General features: G+C 38.7%; 1 protein-coding gene across 1 annotated transcript in view; it reads left to right on the top strand.

Moving 5' to 3' along the window:
* Nucleotides 1–7,222: 7,222 nt before the first annotated feature.
* LOC307120419 (uncharacterized protein) overlaps nt 7,223–16,847 on the top strand; it is a 50,955-nt gene continuing 41,330 nt past the window's right edge. Inside the window, exons 1-3 of the mRNA XM_079807448.1 lie at nt 7,223–7,463; nt 8,135–8,226; nt 13,768–13,891. The gene's annotated coding sequence lies outside the window, so the exon portion shown is untranslated. The remainder of the gene's footprint in view (nt 7,464–8,134; nt 8,227–13,767; nt 13,892–16,847) is intronic.

The raw sequence follows: 16,847 nt of genomic DNA, 5'->3' as shown, positions 1-16,847 counted from the left end.
TTTTGTGCCGGTTTTTCAAAGCAAAACTGGATTGGATCACCCTGATCCAGATACACATTCTATTACAAAATCTGGATTACTAGTGCTCTACGGAGCCCCTGAAGGGACATGGTGATGGGGAAAATATGAGAAGGGGGCCAGATGTTCAAAAGTAATTTGATCGGGTTTTGGCTGTCGGATTGGATCAAAGCTTGAAGATGGGTTATTCAAAAGAAAAAAAAGGATTCTGAAATCAGATTAGATCATAAAATCCAATCTTGGTTTTGATCCGGATTAAATCATCAATTTGTGTTGATCAGACTTTTTAGTAAGATTGAGATGCCTTTGATCCCAGGATTATACTGATCCCAGCAGAACAAAAAATTAATAAAACATTAAAACTGGTAAATAAAAAAATACATTTGTATCATGTAATACACACAATTTGTATTTTTCTCTTGATTAGTTTAAAGTAACAGTAAAGCCAACAAAAGATTTTGGCGCCATAAAATAATCCCCAAACAGCTGTAAATATCAAACCAAAAGATTATATTTAATGTGTTTATCACTGTTTGTAAACTACATTGGCAAAATCATTAGAGATGAACCAGTCAAAAGTTCTTTGCGAACAAAAGTTCTTTGAGACTCCGTCTCTCGGGTGAACTCTACACAAATTGTTTCTGAGACAATGCTAAAGCATTTAAATATTTATTTAATATTTTTTCCATCATTATGTCCCTTTAGGGGCTCCGTAGAGCACTAGTAATCCAGATTTTGTAATCTGAAAAAGTGTGTATCTAAATCAAAATGATCCAATCCAATTTTGCTTTGAAAAACCGGCACAAAAGTCAGATTTTGCCGCACAGATTTTGTCACGGATTACCTGATCCTGAGAAGCAAAACATGAGATTTCCAAATCCAGATCATTTTGATCCAGATTAAACTTTTTGAACAACTGGCCCTGCATTTAAAGTTAGTTGATCTTGTAATACATTCATACAATATTGATAATTCTTTTGGTACATAACAGCAGATGAAAATAATCAAATTCTAATTTACACTGAAACGGTGGGAAAAAAAACAAGTCATAAAAATGCTTTTATAACTTACCAGTCAGACTCCAACAGCACAAACAGAACAAAACTAACATGTGAGACATTTTCTCCAGTGGTTCTGTGTGTGATCTAACTGCAGAACTGTTAAAGTGTTGTGTGAATCCTCCCATGGCAGCGTGTGGCCCTCCTACTTCACACATTACATTTGCATACGATTTAATGTTGTAGTTCTTCTGGCCCTTGAGATTTTAAATGTTCTTGATGGATAAAAAAATATTCTTTTTTTTTTTTTTTTCAAAAGTTAAGAGTTCATATTAGAAGGGTTCATAGTACCACCTCAGTGAACACTTTTCTTCTGAGGGTGTAGCTACTTGACTGTTTCAAATGGCTAAAAGAATATTGTGTGAATTGTGTGAACTTACATTTCATGGTGAAATGGGTCATAACTCTAGATTTTAAAATTAAGTGTGTTCATTCAAAAATTTAGTGAATGGAAAAACCACAGTACCGTGTTAAAAGCGTGTATGATCTCACAGTAACGGCTTTACTGAGGTTCATCTTCTAAGTCAAACTGAAACCTTGGTTTTCTAAATGTGGTCCGTTGGGTGGATAAACAAACATATGTCGGTAAGTCTGGGCATTCAGTGTTAGTTTGTAGCTGAAGAGTTTCTTTCAGTGCTTCTACTATCAACAGCTTTGTCATCTTGAGGGTTTGTTTGGGGTCATGTTGGAAAACTGCTTATCTGAAGGGAGGCCATCATGTTCTGCTTCAGAACGTCACAGTACATTTTGGAATCTATCTTTCACTCAATGAAGCGCAGCTCCCCAGTACCAGCAGCACTCATGCAGCCCCAGACCATGATGCTACCACCACCATGCTTGACTGTAGGCAAGACACAATTTTCTTGGTACTCCTCACCAGGGCGTCACCACACATGCTGAACATTATCTGAGCCAAACAAGTGTATCTTGGTCTCATCAGACCCTGGTACCAGTAATTCATGCTCTTGGACAGGATGTCTTCAGCAAACCGTTTGCAGGCTTTCTTGTGAGCCAGCTTCAGAAGAGGCTTCCATCAGGGATGGCGGCCATGCAAACCGACTTGTTGCAGTGTGCGGTGTATGGTCGGAGCACTGACAAGCGGACATTCCTTCCGCTTCTGCAACCTGTAAAGCAATGCTGCACCTGACGCACAGTACGAGGACTCAACTTCTTTGATCGACCCTTGCGAGGCCTGTTTCAAGTGGAACAAGTCTTGGAAAACCTCTGTATGACCCTGGGCAATGTACTGTAACTCAGATTCAGGGTGTTACCGATCTTCTTATAGCCTAGGCCATCTTTGTGGAGAGCAATATTCTCGAATCCTCAGAGAGTTCTTAGCCATGAGGTGCCATGTTGAACACTCAGTGGTCAGTATGAGAGAATTGTACTCAAAGCACCACATTTTAACTGCTCTAATACAAGATACACAAATGTGTATGGTCCTGTCAAGCAGACAAAAACATGAACATGATGAATAGGACATGTGGCTTTGCATGGTTAATCGATGTACAGCTGTTATCACTTAGGGTGTACTAACTTTTGTTGCCAGCTATTTTGACAATAGTGGCTGTATGTTAAGTTATTTTCAGAGTACAGTAAACATATACTGCTATACAAGCAGCACACTGACTACTCTAAAATATATATATACAGAACCATACCGCCAATCTAAACTATGCTAATTGTCTATCACTTTGACGATAGTGATCCTGACAGAAACTAAAATGGTTGCTGAAATGTGAGGGGTGTATTCACTTTTGTGAGATACTGTATATATACCATTATTTTCAGCACTTGCTTTAACAGAACTTTTCTGCTGTGTGTATATTTGTTCCACTATTCAAAAAATGGCTTATAATCAGCCATTCATTTCAAATTTTGTTGGGGGGTAGAGAGCATTTTCTTGTGGTGTCCCCCTGAGCACTTGGTGCCCTATGCGCAGTGCGTGGTGGGAGCGGCGGCACTGCACATGACTCTTCCTGCTGCATAGTGCTGTAATGCTGTTTTAGCTGCTGTTATTCAAAACACACCAGAGGGCGCCACTCCAAAGTGATGACGGCATAAAGACATTTTATTCTAATAAAGCAAAGATTGAGTTTGTTGTTGTTATTATACATTATTAGTGCTGGGTAGATTACTTACAAAATGTAGTCAGTTGCTGATTCTAAATTACCTGAAAAAAATTATAGTTAGTATCGTATAATTTACATTATGCATACTTTACACTCCAATCCAGTAGGTTGGGAGGAATGCACTTTTTAAAACAAAACAAACATCATTAGAAGAAGAACGTGCTAACACAATGGATTCAATAATATAACTAGAATCTGAAACTATAAAGGCAATATTGAATAAGGAGGTGTTAGTAGGTGTTCTTTGATGGAATTGATCCGCCTCTGGAGACAGAATCCTGAATTTCTGAAACCGAAAACGGGACAGGGAGTCAGCGATTTGGTTTTCTGATCCAGGGACGTGTTTAGCGATTATGATGAATTGGTCGTAAGCTGAAATCCAAGTGAGACGCCTTAGAAGTGGCATCATAGCAGGTGCATGGGAACGGCCTTTATTTATGCAATGCACTGTTGCTTCGTTCACACTTACATATAATTAAAGAGAGTAAATTTAAGTGCGTATTTGGTGTGCTGTCTGTGGGGAGGGCTTCGAGCTCGGAATTTGGCCCGAACCCAGAGTACCCCCCAAAAGCTAAAGAGCATAGGACAGCCGCCTGGCTAAATACCCCCCCAAGGAGGTGGGAGTGGCCCTGCTCCGGCGGAATCTGGAGCACGGCCCAGGCTTGCTGAAGGCCTGTTGCTGCGACTTAATGGGCGAAGCAAGCCGTATCTTGTGCGAGAAGACGATGGTGGTGTTTGTGCTCTACGGGCTCTGCTCTGCTTTAGGGCCGTCTTGGGAGCTGGTGTGTGCTTGGGAGAGAGGTTAGTTAATTGCTATGACACATAAAGATCATACAGCTCCGTTTTGTTCAATTTCCGCGAAGCCTGTATGTCTGAGTTACCCAGCGCTTGCCTCAAACCTGCTACGGTCCACTTCCCGATAGGTGGGATTGTTCGGGACGGCCGAACGGTAGGAGGAGGCCCGCGGCGGATGATCGAAGTCTTGGGGGGGGTGGTGAAGACTGGCCTTGACGTCTTGGCGAGCGTAAACCTGAATGAGCAGGCGTGTGGCCGCGCGAAGAAGCATGGGGCTCGATTTCGGTGTCCGGCATCGGAAGGATGGTACTGGGGCCGGCGGAATGCGGCGGCGGATCACTGGGGATATCGCTTTCATCGTTGGATGAAGGGCTTAGGCATTGAGACATGTTTAGCAAACTGTGATCCAAGATGCTGATGCTGATAAACTGTCAACAAAATGGAGCTAAGACTGCTGCGTATATATACACCTCTTATTGTTGATTAGCTGAGTGCTCTCCACGTGTGTCAATTATCTGAACGTGATCCTCCCGAACCTTGTTAATAAAACATAATTTGTCGCAGTGCACTAGAATGTCACGACTGCAAAGCCCTGCAAAGAGTGGTGCGCTTATCCGAGCGCATCTCAGGCTCAGCTCTCCCGTCTCTGCAGGACATCTACACCAAACGCTGCAGAGGTAGAGCTACTAAAATCATCAGAGACATTAATCACCCTGCAAACTCTCACTTCACCCTGCTGCCATCTGGTAAGCGCTTCCGTAGCCTGATGGCAAAGACTGAAAGACTCAGGAGGAGTTTCTTCCCCCAGGCCATCAGACTCCTGAACTCAGTCACGTGACTCACTTCACCCCCGCACACGCATAAACATACGGTCTTTCAACATTAACATCCACATACTGCAATTGCACTGCACTTTACTTCACTTTACTTTACGTCCCTATTGTTACTGCGTAACAACCTGTAATAAACCTTGCACATTATACTTCTTTATATATACATATTATATATTTTATGTTAACCACTTATTTTTAAGTCTACAGTTTATCTCACTTATCATCCACATATTTTTTATATTTTTATTTTTATCTTATTTCCTATTTTTATCTTTTACTTGATTTATTTATAATTCTACTTATGTTAATACTTTTTATTCTAACTTTATTCTATTTCTATTTAATTTCTTGTAACTGTTATTTGCACTGTCCATGGAGCGGACCTGTTTACATTTCACTGCCAGTTGTATATTGTGTATATAACTGTGTATGTGACAAATAAAACTCTTGAATCTTGAATGCTGCTAGCGACATGCTTGAGTTATCGAAATTAGGTCCTCTAGCAAGTGGACGGAGGACGCGAGAGAGAGGAGATGCGATATGAAGGGCCTGCGGAATGATGCGCATTGTGAAGTTAAAATGGCCGAGCAGGGATAGAAGTTCACGTTTTGAACAATTGAATTTTTCGAGGAGAGTAGATGAGACTATAATTATTTGGTCAATTTTCTCTTTGGGCAGGGATTCCTGGAATTTGGCTGAATTTTCTTGTAGCCACTCCAACGGGGCTGATACGAAACACGTTAAACGGGGGATTGTCAAACGGGCAGATCATGAAGCCTGACTCAACTTCTTTTTTGATCAGATTGTCTACGACTTCAGGTTCTATGAGGGCGAATTGAAGATTATTACAGATGGTGTTTTGTGAGAGTGGGCATTCTACGACAGGTTTAAAGCCGTTTTTGAGGCTCATTTTTGAGCCCCATCTTGAGTGTTTGCTGACAAAAAGCTTTTGTTTTTCTCATCTGACCACAGAATGTTTGAAAAGTAACTGACACTACTGGAACTTCAGACGGGACCTGGTTCTTTGGTCGGATGGAAAAAATATTTCAGTAAAATTGACACATTTCCCATTAATTCAGGATGTTTCCTAGCAATGGAAATTATCAGAATGTATTCAGGATGAAAGTCAGTGAAAATATGATTGTTTAAAAAAAAGTTGTCTTGTGTCTCACTTTACCCCAGCTTAGGGGTAAACTGAGACAGACCAGAGAATTCAAGCGGGTAAAGTGAACCACTTACTTTTTCCACTCTGAAACTACCATAACAACACATGTTGTAACAGTCAGAATCCTGACAGCTAGCTTGACAACCACACATTCCAGAACTAATGTCGGACGAGTAACAGATTGGTCAATAAGCACTTTTTTTTTTTCTAAATACTTGAAAGTAACTATGAACAAAATCAAATACAACATAATATAATTCAAAATGTTTTAATTAACATTCAAATGACCGATAGAACCAGTTAGATTAGAGCACAGTCTGGGGGTCAGAATACGGGACCCTTAGAGCCAGAGTCTGGGGGTCAGGGCAAAGGACAATCAGAACCAGCTAGAACAGTCTGGGACTCAGAACACAGGACTAGACCCATCAGCCTTCTGTCATACTCTACATCTAGCCTACTCTACATTTATTCCCTGAAGGTTACAGGGAAAGATGAGGAGTTGCTCTCTCCGTGTGGCTCCTCCAGGCCTTTAGGTTGAGGCAGCTTCTTCACCACATCACTTTTAGGAACATGTGCCCCAGGTCATCTTCCTGGTGTATTGTCTTGGCATGATGGCTTTTCTACAATATTTATGACATTAAAAATACAAAATATGCAATTTAATATTACATTGAAATATTTTTTAGACTAAACTTAACTTATGCCTCATGTCTCACTTTACCCCAGATCATTTGTCTCACTTTACCCCACCACCACATTTTTAGAAAAAACGATCTCTCTTACTAGCAATTCAGGATAATCTTCAGATAGCATCATCACATGGTTTTATATGTTGGTAGTTCATCAACATGTGTGATATAAGTTTTTCTACCTGAATCAATTTGCTTTGGCACAACAGTTGATTAAGTTGACAGCAAGAAAATTTACTTTTACATGCAAAAAACATATTTTTGTGAGAAAAACATGCTTGCCACAGCACCATGAGGTCCTCTCCTTCATGGCCAAGGGGAAATTGAAGGGGCTTGAAAACATAATGGTCATATGACCACAAATGTGTTCTGTTGACCAGATACAGGGGGTGTCTCACATTACCCGATGTCTCACATTACCTCGTTCTCCCCTACTTAGGGAGCAGTGAACACTGTCGAATGAAACGCAGCTTCTAAAGGCTAACATTGCCCACAACCCATTGCGCTTATGAGGAGGAACTACAAACACGATATGTTAAAAAACTACAAAACATGGCGGATATGCGCGACAGACGGTGACTAATCAAAGTTTAACCTGATAAACTATACGTGATAACTTATCCGTGTTATAATATGCAATAGCAACGTGAACTTTTATAAAGATCCGTTTGGCCATTAAAACTTTTAAATGCATCATTATGCGTGAGTCTCCGCATGAAAGACCCGCGACTGCAGATCAACGTGCTACCGCATTTCAGACGCAACTGGATGACGTGAGTCCTGCTAAACACACTCAAAAGTATACGTTTACTTCATAAAAAGATACTTTAGGGCGTAGTATTGGGACGCAGCATCTCTGCTTTCGTGGGGCGGTTTACGAATCGCAACAGATGCTAGTGCTGGTGTTGTGGGTGTAAACAACAGAGAGGGTCATTTACTGTCACTACAGACATGTATTAATATGTAGCGTGAGAACCTCGACTCATTTGATGCTGCACGTCATGATCGAGTTTTTCAAGTGGCATCGTTATCGCAGACGAACTTATCAGCTTGTAAACATTACCCAACAAAAGTCCTGTGTTTCAGACATAAATCATCCTCATTCTGTGTGCCTTATGAGAGGTGTGCAGTTATTTTAAGTTACCAGACTTGCTGGACGATGCACCAGGTGAAAAGTACCTCAGATGAACTTTGAAGGAGGGACCCAAGACAGACCAGAATATGACAGAGATAGGCTATATAATATCAGACATGTGGGCTCTTGACCAGCAAACAACCACCCACTCAGAGTACACTAGCATTTGGTAGGCCTACTAAAATCTACCAGAACACCACACTAACAACATATTTGCTAATGCTTCTTTCTATTAAAGTTAAAAACAAGTGGTCTATTGTTGGATAACACTGCTACCCCATCACTCATGTTTTGTTCCCTGATCCTCAGGCGTCGGTTACTGGAACTGGAGCCGGAGCGGATATCTTGAGCAGTCCTCATAACTTTGTGTCTGGACTTTGACACTATCAAGGGAACCTGAGGTGAGATTTTCTGTCTGTTTATGATTTGATTTCACACTCTAAATTTCAACCTTTGTTTCACCTTTGGAAAGGAGCCCTGTTTGTTAGCAGCATTTAGTTTCTCCTCAAAGCTGATGTAAGCAAATTATTAACAACCATCAAACATAAATAAAAAAATGTAAATCATACATTGTGTTTATTAATAAAATGACCCAGACACTGGCAGAAAACAGTATATAACCTTTAATAAGAAAAACAGATCAATAGTTCTGCTTAGAAAGAATTGAAACTACTGAAACCAAACTCTCAGAAAAAAATGGTATAAACTGTCACTGGTGCGCTACCTTTTCAATCATTTAGGTACTAATGTGCACCCCTAAGGGGTAAATAAGGTGTGCCTTTTGAAAAGCTACTGCACATGACCGCTGGTGTACCTTTTTTCCCTGAGAGTAGAACTGCTCAACTGCAGGACCATCATACACACAAAGAATATAATATTTAACATTTTCACAGTAATGTCACAGTTTGATTTGGGACCTTTTTAGTCAAACATCAGCACTAATGAGTTTAGTATTTTGTAATAGAGTGGCTTCCCTGTAGAGAAGTCATCAACGGTTTCATTTGAGCATAAACGGTAGAATGAAAAATCCTTGCAACGACTTGCTGTTCAAACAGACTGACACCTCAGACACACACTCGCACAGACACACTATTGACACCTCAGACACACACTCGCACAGATGCTTTATTGACACCTCAGACACACACTCGCACAGACACAGTGACACCTCAGACAAACACTACAACTGACATCAAATGCAAACTTCTAGCAGTAGACGCATTCTCATGCACAAGCTGTATGTCTACTCAACTGATCAAACCACGTTTGTGTACAGATATAAATAAATGAGACCACAGCAGAGTTCACTTTGTCACCTTTTGATCACTAGTTTGCATCTATGTTTTGCATACATGAAAATGCTGCAATGGGCCACATTATTTACATAATAAATAAATGTATTGCAATTAAGGTAAATTCTTTTGAAGAGAATTTTTGAGGAGAACGTTTAGTTAATCTGGTTTCAATTATCATACTTTAGTCTTGTGTGATTCCCTAATGTAACATGATGATTCTTACAATCCCAAAAACTCCACCATAGACTCAGGGTCCTATCATACACCCGGCGCAATGTGACGGCAGACGCGACACAAGTGTTTTTAGCCAGACATTTTCATGTCCTGTGCCACGTTGTTTAAATAGCAAATGCACTTGCTCCCATTTGTGCGCCTATGGGCGTACTGGCCCAAAAAAGCAAGGTGCGTTCAGGTGCATTTTCAGGTGCAGCAGCACATAAACATTTTTAAATATTACAAATAAAAGGATTCCTCTCTGGAGAAGTGTTCAGTTAGCCTGACAAGCCAGACCCACATCAAGATGTTGGGTCTGGGAACTCACCATTGGCAGGGCTCAATCCGAGGAGCGGGATAAATGGTTGTCTTTCAGATTCCCTCTGCACGCAATAGGATAGCGCAACAACCAACCAGAGCAATGAAGAAGGTGAAGCGGAGCTAGCTGATGGATTAAACTTTCGCCGTATCTGGTCGGCAAAACTCCGGACACATCTTCCTTTCTAAAGAATGACTTCAGGGCCGTTCTTTGTGCTTTTCTCAAAGAAAAGCTTAACTCCAAGTCTTCCAGAGTTGCGACCAAAGCTGATTCGAAAGACCGCTGTTCACCAACTTCTTTGTTTACAAGTAGTACGCGGAACCACGTCAACTATGCCGTCATTATGTTAAGCCCGCCCACCGACTCTATGCACAATGTGATTGGCCTGACCAGAGTTTGGTTTTTCCAGCTCACAAGCCATGCTAGACTACCCTGGCTACAAATTAGATTTGCTGCCGCTAGGGTGCGTCTAGATTTCTAGGCTAGCGTTCAGTCTTTCCCCTCGCAAATTCCACTTTGTACAGTGAGGAAAATAAGTATTTGAACACCCTGCTATTTTGCAAGTTCTCCCACTTAAAAATCATGGAGGGGTCTGAAATTGTCATCGTAGGTACATGTCCACTGTGAGAGACATAATCTAAAATAAAAAATCCAGAAATCACAATGTATGATTTTTTTTAACTATTCATTTGTATGATACAGCTGCAAATAAGTATTTGAATACCTGAGAAAATCAATGTTAATATTTGGTACAATAGCCTTTGTTTGCAATTACAGAGGTCAAACGTTTCCTGTAGTTTTTCACCAGGTTTGCACACACTGCAGGAGGGATTTTGGCCCACTCCTCCACACAGATCTTCTCTAGATCAGTCAGGTTTCTGGCCTGTCGCTGAGAAACATGGAGTTTGAGCTCCTCCAAAGATTCTCTATTGGATTTAGGTCTGGAGACTGGCTAGGCCACGCCAGAACCTTGATATGCTTGATATGCTTCTTACAGAGCCACTCCTTGGTGGAGCACCAATTTTGGTCCTTCAGTGGTTCTTCAGAGGTTCTTCACCGGTTCTTTGACTAAGGTGCTCTATAGCACCTCTGAAGAACCGCTGAAGAATTGGTGCTATATAGCACTAAAAAAGGTTCCCCTATCCTTACGAGCCAAGAACCATTTTTGGTGCCATATAGAACCTTTTTTTTTTTTAGAGTGTAGGGTAATTAAATTATAATTCAACAAAACAGCTTTAAAGCCTGGATGAAAATTGTCATCATTTACTCACCCTCAAGTTGTTCCAAACCTGTATGAGTTTCTTTGTTCTGCTGAACACAAAAGAGGATATTTTGAAGAATGTGTGTAACCAAGCAGATAGAGCAACTATTGACTACCATAGTAGGAAAAAAAATACTATGGTAGTCAATAGTTGCTCTATCTGCTTTGTTACAAACATTCTTCAAAATATATTCTTTTGTGTTCAGCAGAACAAAGAAACTCGTACAGGTTTGGAACAACTTGAGTAAATGATGACACAATTTTCATTTTTGGGTGAACTATCCCTTTAAGGACAAAGCTTTTTTCTCTGTAAATGTTTTATGAAATTTATAATAGATCTAATGAAATGTAACAAAATGTTATTTCAATGAGAACCTCATGAAAGATAGATATCATATCAGTGTGTTACATGAATTAGGTGTTAACTCTCGAACATTTTTTATTGTTTTTAAAGGGGTAGTTCAACCAAAACATGTGAACGTTTACTCACCCTAATGTCATTCCAAACCTCAATGAATTTCTGTCTGTGTAACATAAAAGAAAATCATGTGAGTCTTTTTTTGTCCATACAATAGGCTATTCAATGGTATAGCCTATGGTTTGGTTGCCAACATTCTTCAAAATATCTTTTTATGTTTCACGGAAGAGAGAAAGTCATACAGGTTTGGAACGACATGAGAGTGAGTAAATGATGACAGATTTTAAAAGCAGTAAATTCACTTTAATGTATCCTAGCTCAAAATCAGTGGTTTACTGTCAAGTGCATTTCTGTGTGACAAAAGTGCAATATTACGTTTGTTATCTGAGAAAGGTCATATTTTGTCTATTAAAAAAAAAGGATTTTTGAATATATCATTTTTTTTTGTAAGACATAAAATTACTTGAGACTCGACTCAGACTCGTGAATAAAGACTCCAAACTTGACTCAGACTCCAGATGAAAGACTTGTGAACATCTCTGGTGCAAGTGCAACTGGCTTTTAAAGGGAATGAGAGATGAGACTCAGATTGGTTTATTACATGTTGCGCCCAAAAATACACCCATGACTCATTAGGAGACTTGATACAACCCTTTTGGACCTAGTGTTGTTTTTGGCGGCCGGTTTTCATTTTAGTTTTAGTCTTTGTGTCAAGCTGTCATTTTAGTTTTTATTAGTTTTAGTCACGTTCATACTCTTTTTAGTCGTCAAGTTTCAGTCGACTAAAAGTCTGAGCATTTTAGTCTTATTTTAGTCTGAATTTTTCATGACTATTTTCGTCTAGTTTTAGTCCATGAAAATTGTATTTTAGTCTCTTTTTAGTAATGCAATTCTATTTAACCCAGTCAATATAATATAAGTACCTAGTAGTATAGACGAAACCAAAATTGTCTTTCAGCCAAACCCATTTCAAACAAGGTTATCTTATTATATTATTGTTACCTTATAGACTCAAGACACGGAAGACTCATTAAGAGACCTTGTACAACTCTTTTGGACCATGTGCCTGGTGCGGCGACCGTTTTTTCTGTCGTTTAACTAGCAAACGTGGTTTTGGACACGCTCTAAGTGCACCTGCGCCGTGCGCTTCAGACCATGAGCTCAGAACGTTACAACAGGGCCCTCAGAGTCTGAGGTTGTTCAGGAGGTAAATTATCACACAATCTGGGTCTTGTACTTTAAAGGAACAACATTTAAAGTTTGATCATCTTCTGAATTTGATTGGTACATATTCCACACGACTCTCCTCTTCAACTTTCTGTAAAAAAATCATAACACAAGATATACTAATAATAATTAATGTAATGTAAGTTTTTTAAAGTAACAAGTCTTTTATAAAAGATGGTGCTGTTGTGTTTGAGATTTACTGTGTGATGGTTCATTATACTTTGAAAGGCCATTACTGCCACATCAGAAAAATAAAACATGCTCTGTTAAATCATAATTATGACCAAAAAAAATCTAAATTGTGACATACAAAAGATTAAAAATCCCAAATTATGAAATACGCAAAATTTGTCATGATTTTTTTAAAGTTATAATTAGATTTTTTTGTATAAATTAAATTATAAAAAGACAAATTAACAATAAATTGTCTTACCCATTTCTGTATGTTTCTTTTGTAGAATGTCATCTCAGCATAAGTGATCTCAACTGCACAAGTCTCATCTGTTTAAACAATTATAGATACTTAAAAACCACAAAACTCAACCTTAACCAAATCTGGTTCTTCACAGCCTGTGTGTTATTCATTTAATTCATGCTTTCAGATTTAACACCAAAGTAACTGAACGTCTTTAAAGACGGCATTAACACATTTAATTTGCCATTAGGCCAATAACTTTTTCCACACACAAACATTTCTAAAAGAGTATTTATCATAAAATATACAGAGCCACATAAATCAAACCCAGATGTGAAGTTTAACAAAACTAAAGTATTTTGCATTATTTGTATTTATTCAGCATTAAGGATCAGCAAGCTCAACAAAAGTTAATATTCATATACATTGATTTTAGAGCACCAGCCACATCCTTACACATGTAAGATTATATTCATAAAATGGAGATTTCTTTTATAGTTTTTTTAATTAAAAATAAACTTTTCTGTTTTTGCATTTCCAGTGATGATAATGTTTGAGAAACTTTTTTTTTTGTGCGAGTGAGACAAGTAAAGAGAGACGTTCAGTGTCATTATACAAATAGACTTTTATAAGTCAAAGAAAATTGAGAATAATTTTAATTAAATCATAAAATTGGGCTATTAGTTGGCTAAAATATTTAGAACATATTTTCAAATAATTATTTCTTATTTTACTTGTTTAAAAGTAGAGGATAATACTTGCCGTCTTGATCAGTTTTTCTGTGTTTCCTGCAGATGCAGAAGATCCAGAGAGCAGCAACAATCAACAGAGATCCAGCAGCAGCAGCAGCAGCAGAGATCAACACTATCAGAGAGACTGGAGGACCTGAAGGAGAAGAAAAGAGAGACAGTCATTAATGTGAGTCCGATCTTCAACAGACCAGCTCAGCTAGATCAGCTCAATGAATAAACCACGGCTGTACCTGCACATGTGTGACAGAGTTGAGTGATGTTGGGATGTCTGGTCTGGTTGCTGATGGGATTGTTCAGCACACAGCTGTAGGTGTTTTTATCCTGATATTCCACCTCCAGAGGTAGAGAGAGACTGATGCTGAGATCAGACACACTGATGCTGGACAATAAACTGTTTCCTTTGTACCAGGAGAGAGTCACATGACCCACATTCACAGCTGAACACACCAGTGAACAATTTGATGATGATGATGATAAGGAACAGTCTCTGCTGATGACAGGAACAGCTGGAAAACATGAGAATAAGAGGAATATGAACACAACAATCAGATTATTTTCAGTGTTGTGAATTGTAGTGAATCAGTGTAATATATTGTAAGGTGGAAAATAATCAAAGATATTTGAAATAGAACAAAATCATCTGCTTTGCTGTTAGCAGCCATCGTCATGATCAGGATATTGAAATTGACTCAACCCCTTCCCCCTTAATGCCATCAGAGGGGCCAGTTGGAGTTAGAAAGACAAAAGAATGAGGTTTTCGCACCTTTGATACAATGGGGGAAGTTTTGTCTGATTGGTTATTTTCAAATGTCTCACGGTTTGGTCTGATTGGTCAGTTTTAAAAGAGTCAGATTTGAATTTGGTGACATCAGGGAAGAGGATAAAAGAGGATTTCAATTGTAGCTCGCTCTCTTTTGATTCTCTGCTATCTCTGGAGAGAGCTGTTCTTTAGCTCTCTCTCTTTCTTTCTCTCTCTCTCTCTCTCTCTCTCTCTATCTCTCTCTCTCTCTCTCTTTCTCTATCTCACAGGTAACATTCTAGGCAGAGGCCTACTGAGCATAATTAATGGTTTATGTTTACATCTATTTGAAACTATTTAGAGTGTAACCATAACTAGAATTTGTGTTTCCTTTTAGAAGAGATTTATGTCTATGATGTAATTGACATTTTACATTTACTTGATTGTTAATAAATTGTTACATTTTGATCCTTTCTGAATTAATCTGTAATTATTAACTATCTCCAATGTGGAACGGTATAATTGCAACAAAGGGTTAAAACGGAACGATCAGATGTATGATTAACTATCAAATATAGATGACCAAACCACCGGTTGGGATTCTCTTCTAAATGCGACAACTATGATAAATGGAGTCAGATAAAGAATATTATAATCAAATCCATTCTTCCAGCTGAAACACTGAACGCGTGCAAGGCCTTCACCGCGGTTCGCTACCGATCCTTGGAGCGAATTCATGCGGTCTTACAATATTTTGTGTTGAGTGAGTGTTTAGTGTGTTGATGGTCACTGAATGTGTCTGTCATCTCAAACTATAAACTGTTTAAACATTTGAATATGTAAATAGAATATGTGAACATTTGGACAAATGACGTCTCTACTCACCATAGACAGAAACTCTGAATGTTTTTGATGTCTCTAATGCTCCAGTTATCTCTAGTTGATAAACTCCAGCATGTTCAGTTCTGATGTTTGTGATGGTCAGAGATCCAGTTTGATCGTCCAGCTTCAGTCTGTCTCTGAATCTCCCATCAGGAACATCATCATATGTGGAGAAGATTTGCTTCCTTTTCTTTATTTTACCTATTTGGAATTTTTCAGCTCCATATTTCCACAGTATGTCATCGCCTTCATGTATTTTAGTAACATCAGTGTTTAGAGTGACAGAATCTCCCTCCATCACTGACACTGAATCACCAAACACACCTGATGAACACACAGATTTTTTATTTCTGATGGTTTACAAAGCCTGAAATCAGATTAATTTACATGTAAAGTTGAGAACATGCTAAATAAGCAGAAACAAAACAAATTTCAAATATCAACCTTATTGGTGAAGCACATCCTTACACTTTAATTTGTTTTAAAGTGTAGAGAACAATCAGTGTTTAAAGTTTCATAATTTATTGAAAGTAAATGCATGGTAATTATTGCAGATTGAAAGTACGGCCCCACTTTATATTAGGTGGCCTTATGTACTATGTACTTACATCAAAAAATAAGTACAATGTACTTACTGTGTTCAAATTGTATTGCAAAACACCTTTGCTGATATTGAGGTGGGATACGGGTAGGGTTTGGGACAGGTGTGGTGGTATGGGTAAGTTTAAGGGTAGGGTTAGGTGTAAGGGAAGTGTCAACAGTGTAATTACAAATGTAACTACAGAAATTAATTACAGACGTAATTACATGCAGGTATTTTTTCAAATGTAAGTACAATGTAAAAACATGTATGTACACAAGTGCATTGTATCAAATTATTAATTAAAATGTTAGTACATAGTAGTTAAGGCCACCTAATATAAAGTGGGTCTGAAAGTAGTTTTAATTGTGCTGGATATTTTAAATACATTTTTTAAATAAATGAGATATTTAGATCACTGGCTTGTCTGCACTATAAGGGTCCTGCACATTTTGACCAGTGAATTTCCATGACATTTGTAGATGTTTATGATCACTGCAGAAATATTTTTAAAATGACACAAAATGGCCCTGAAGCAGTTCGAAGCAGAATGTGTGAACAATGGAATGTTCACACATTCACTGCAGAGATTTCACATTATTTTCATGACCATTCCCAGAACTTTCTAATCTTAATCCCAAGAGAGACCTGGGGCCAGTTGTTCAAAAAGTTTAATCTGGATCAGAATTATCTGGATTTGGAAATCTCATGTTTTGCTTCTCAGGATCAGGTAATGCATCTTACTTTTGTGCCGGTTTTTCAAAGCAAAATTGGATTGGATCACCCTGATCTAGATACATATTCTATTACAAAATCTGGATTACTAATGCTCTACGGAGCCCCTGAAGGGACATGGTGATGGGGAAAATATGAGAAGGGGGCCAGATGTTCATAAGTAATTTGATCGGGTTTCGGCTGTCG

This window comes from Gobio gobio (assembly GCF_949357685.1).
Source record: "Gobio gobio genome assembly, chromosome: 24".
In the NCBI taxonomy this organism is placed as follows: domain Eukaryota; kingdom Metazoa; phylum Chordata; class Actinopteri; order Cypriniformes; family Gobionidae; genus Gobio; species Gobio gobio.
The sequence above is the reverse complement of the archived record's forward strand: the minus strand, read 5'-3'. Positions and strand labels throughout refer to the sequence as shown.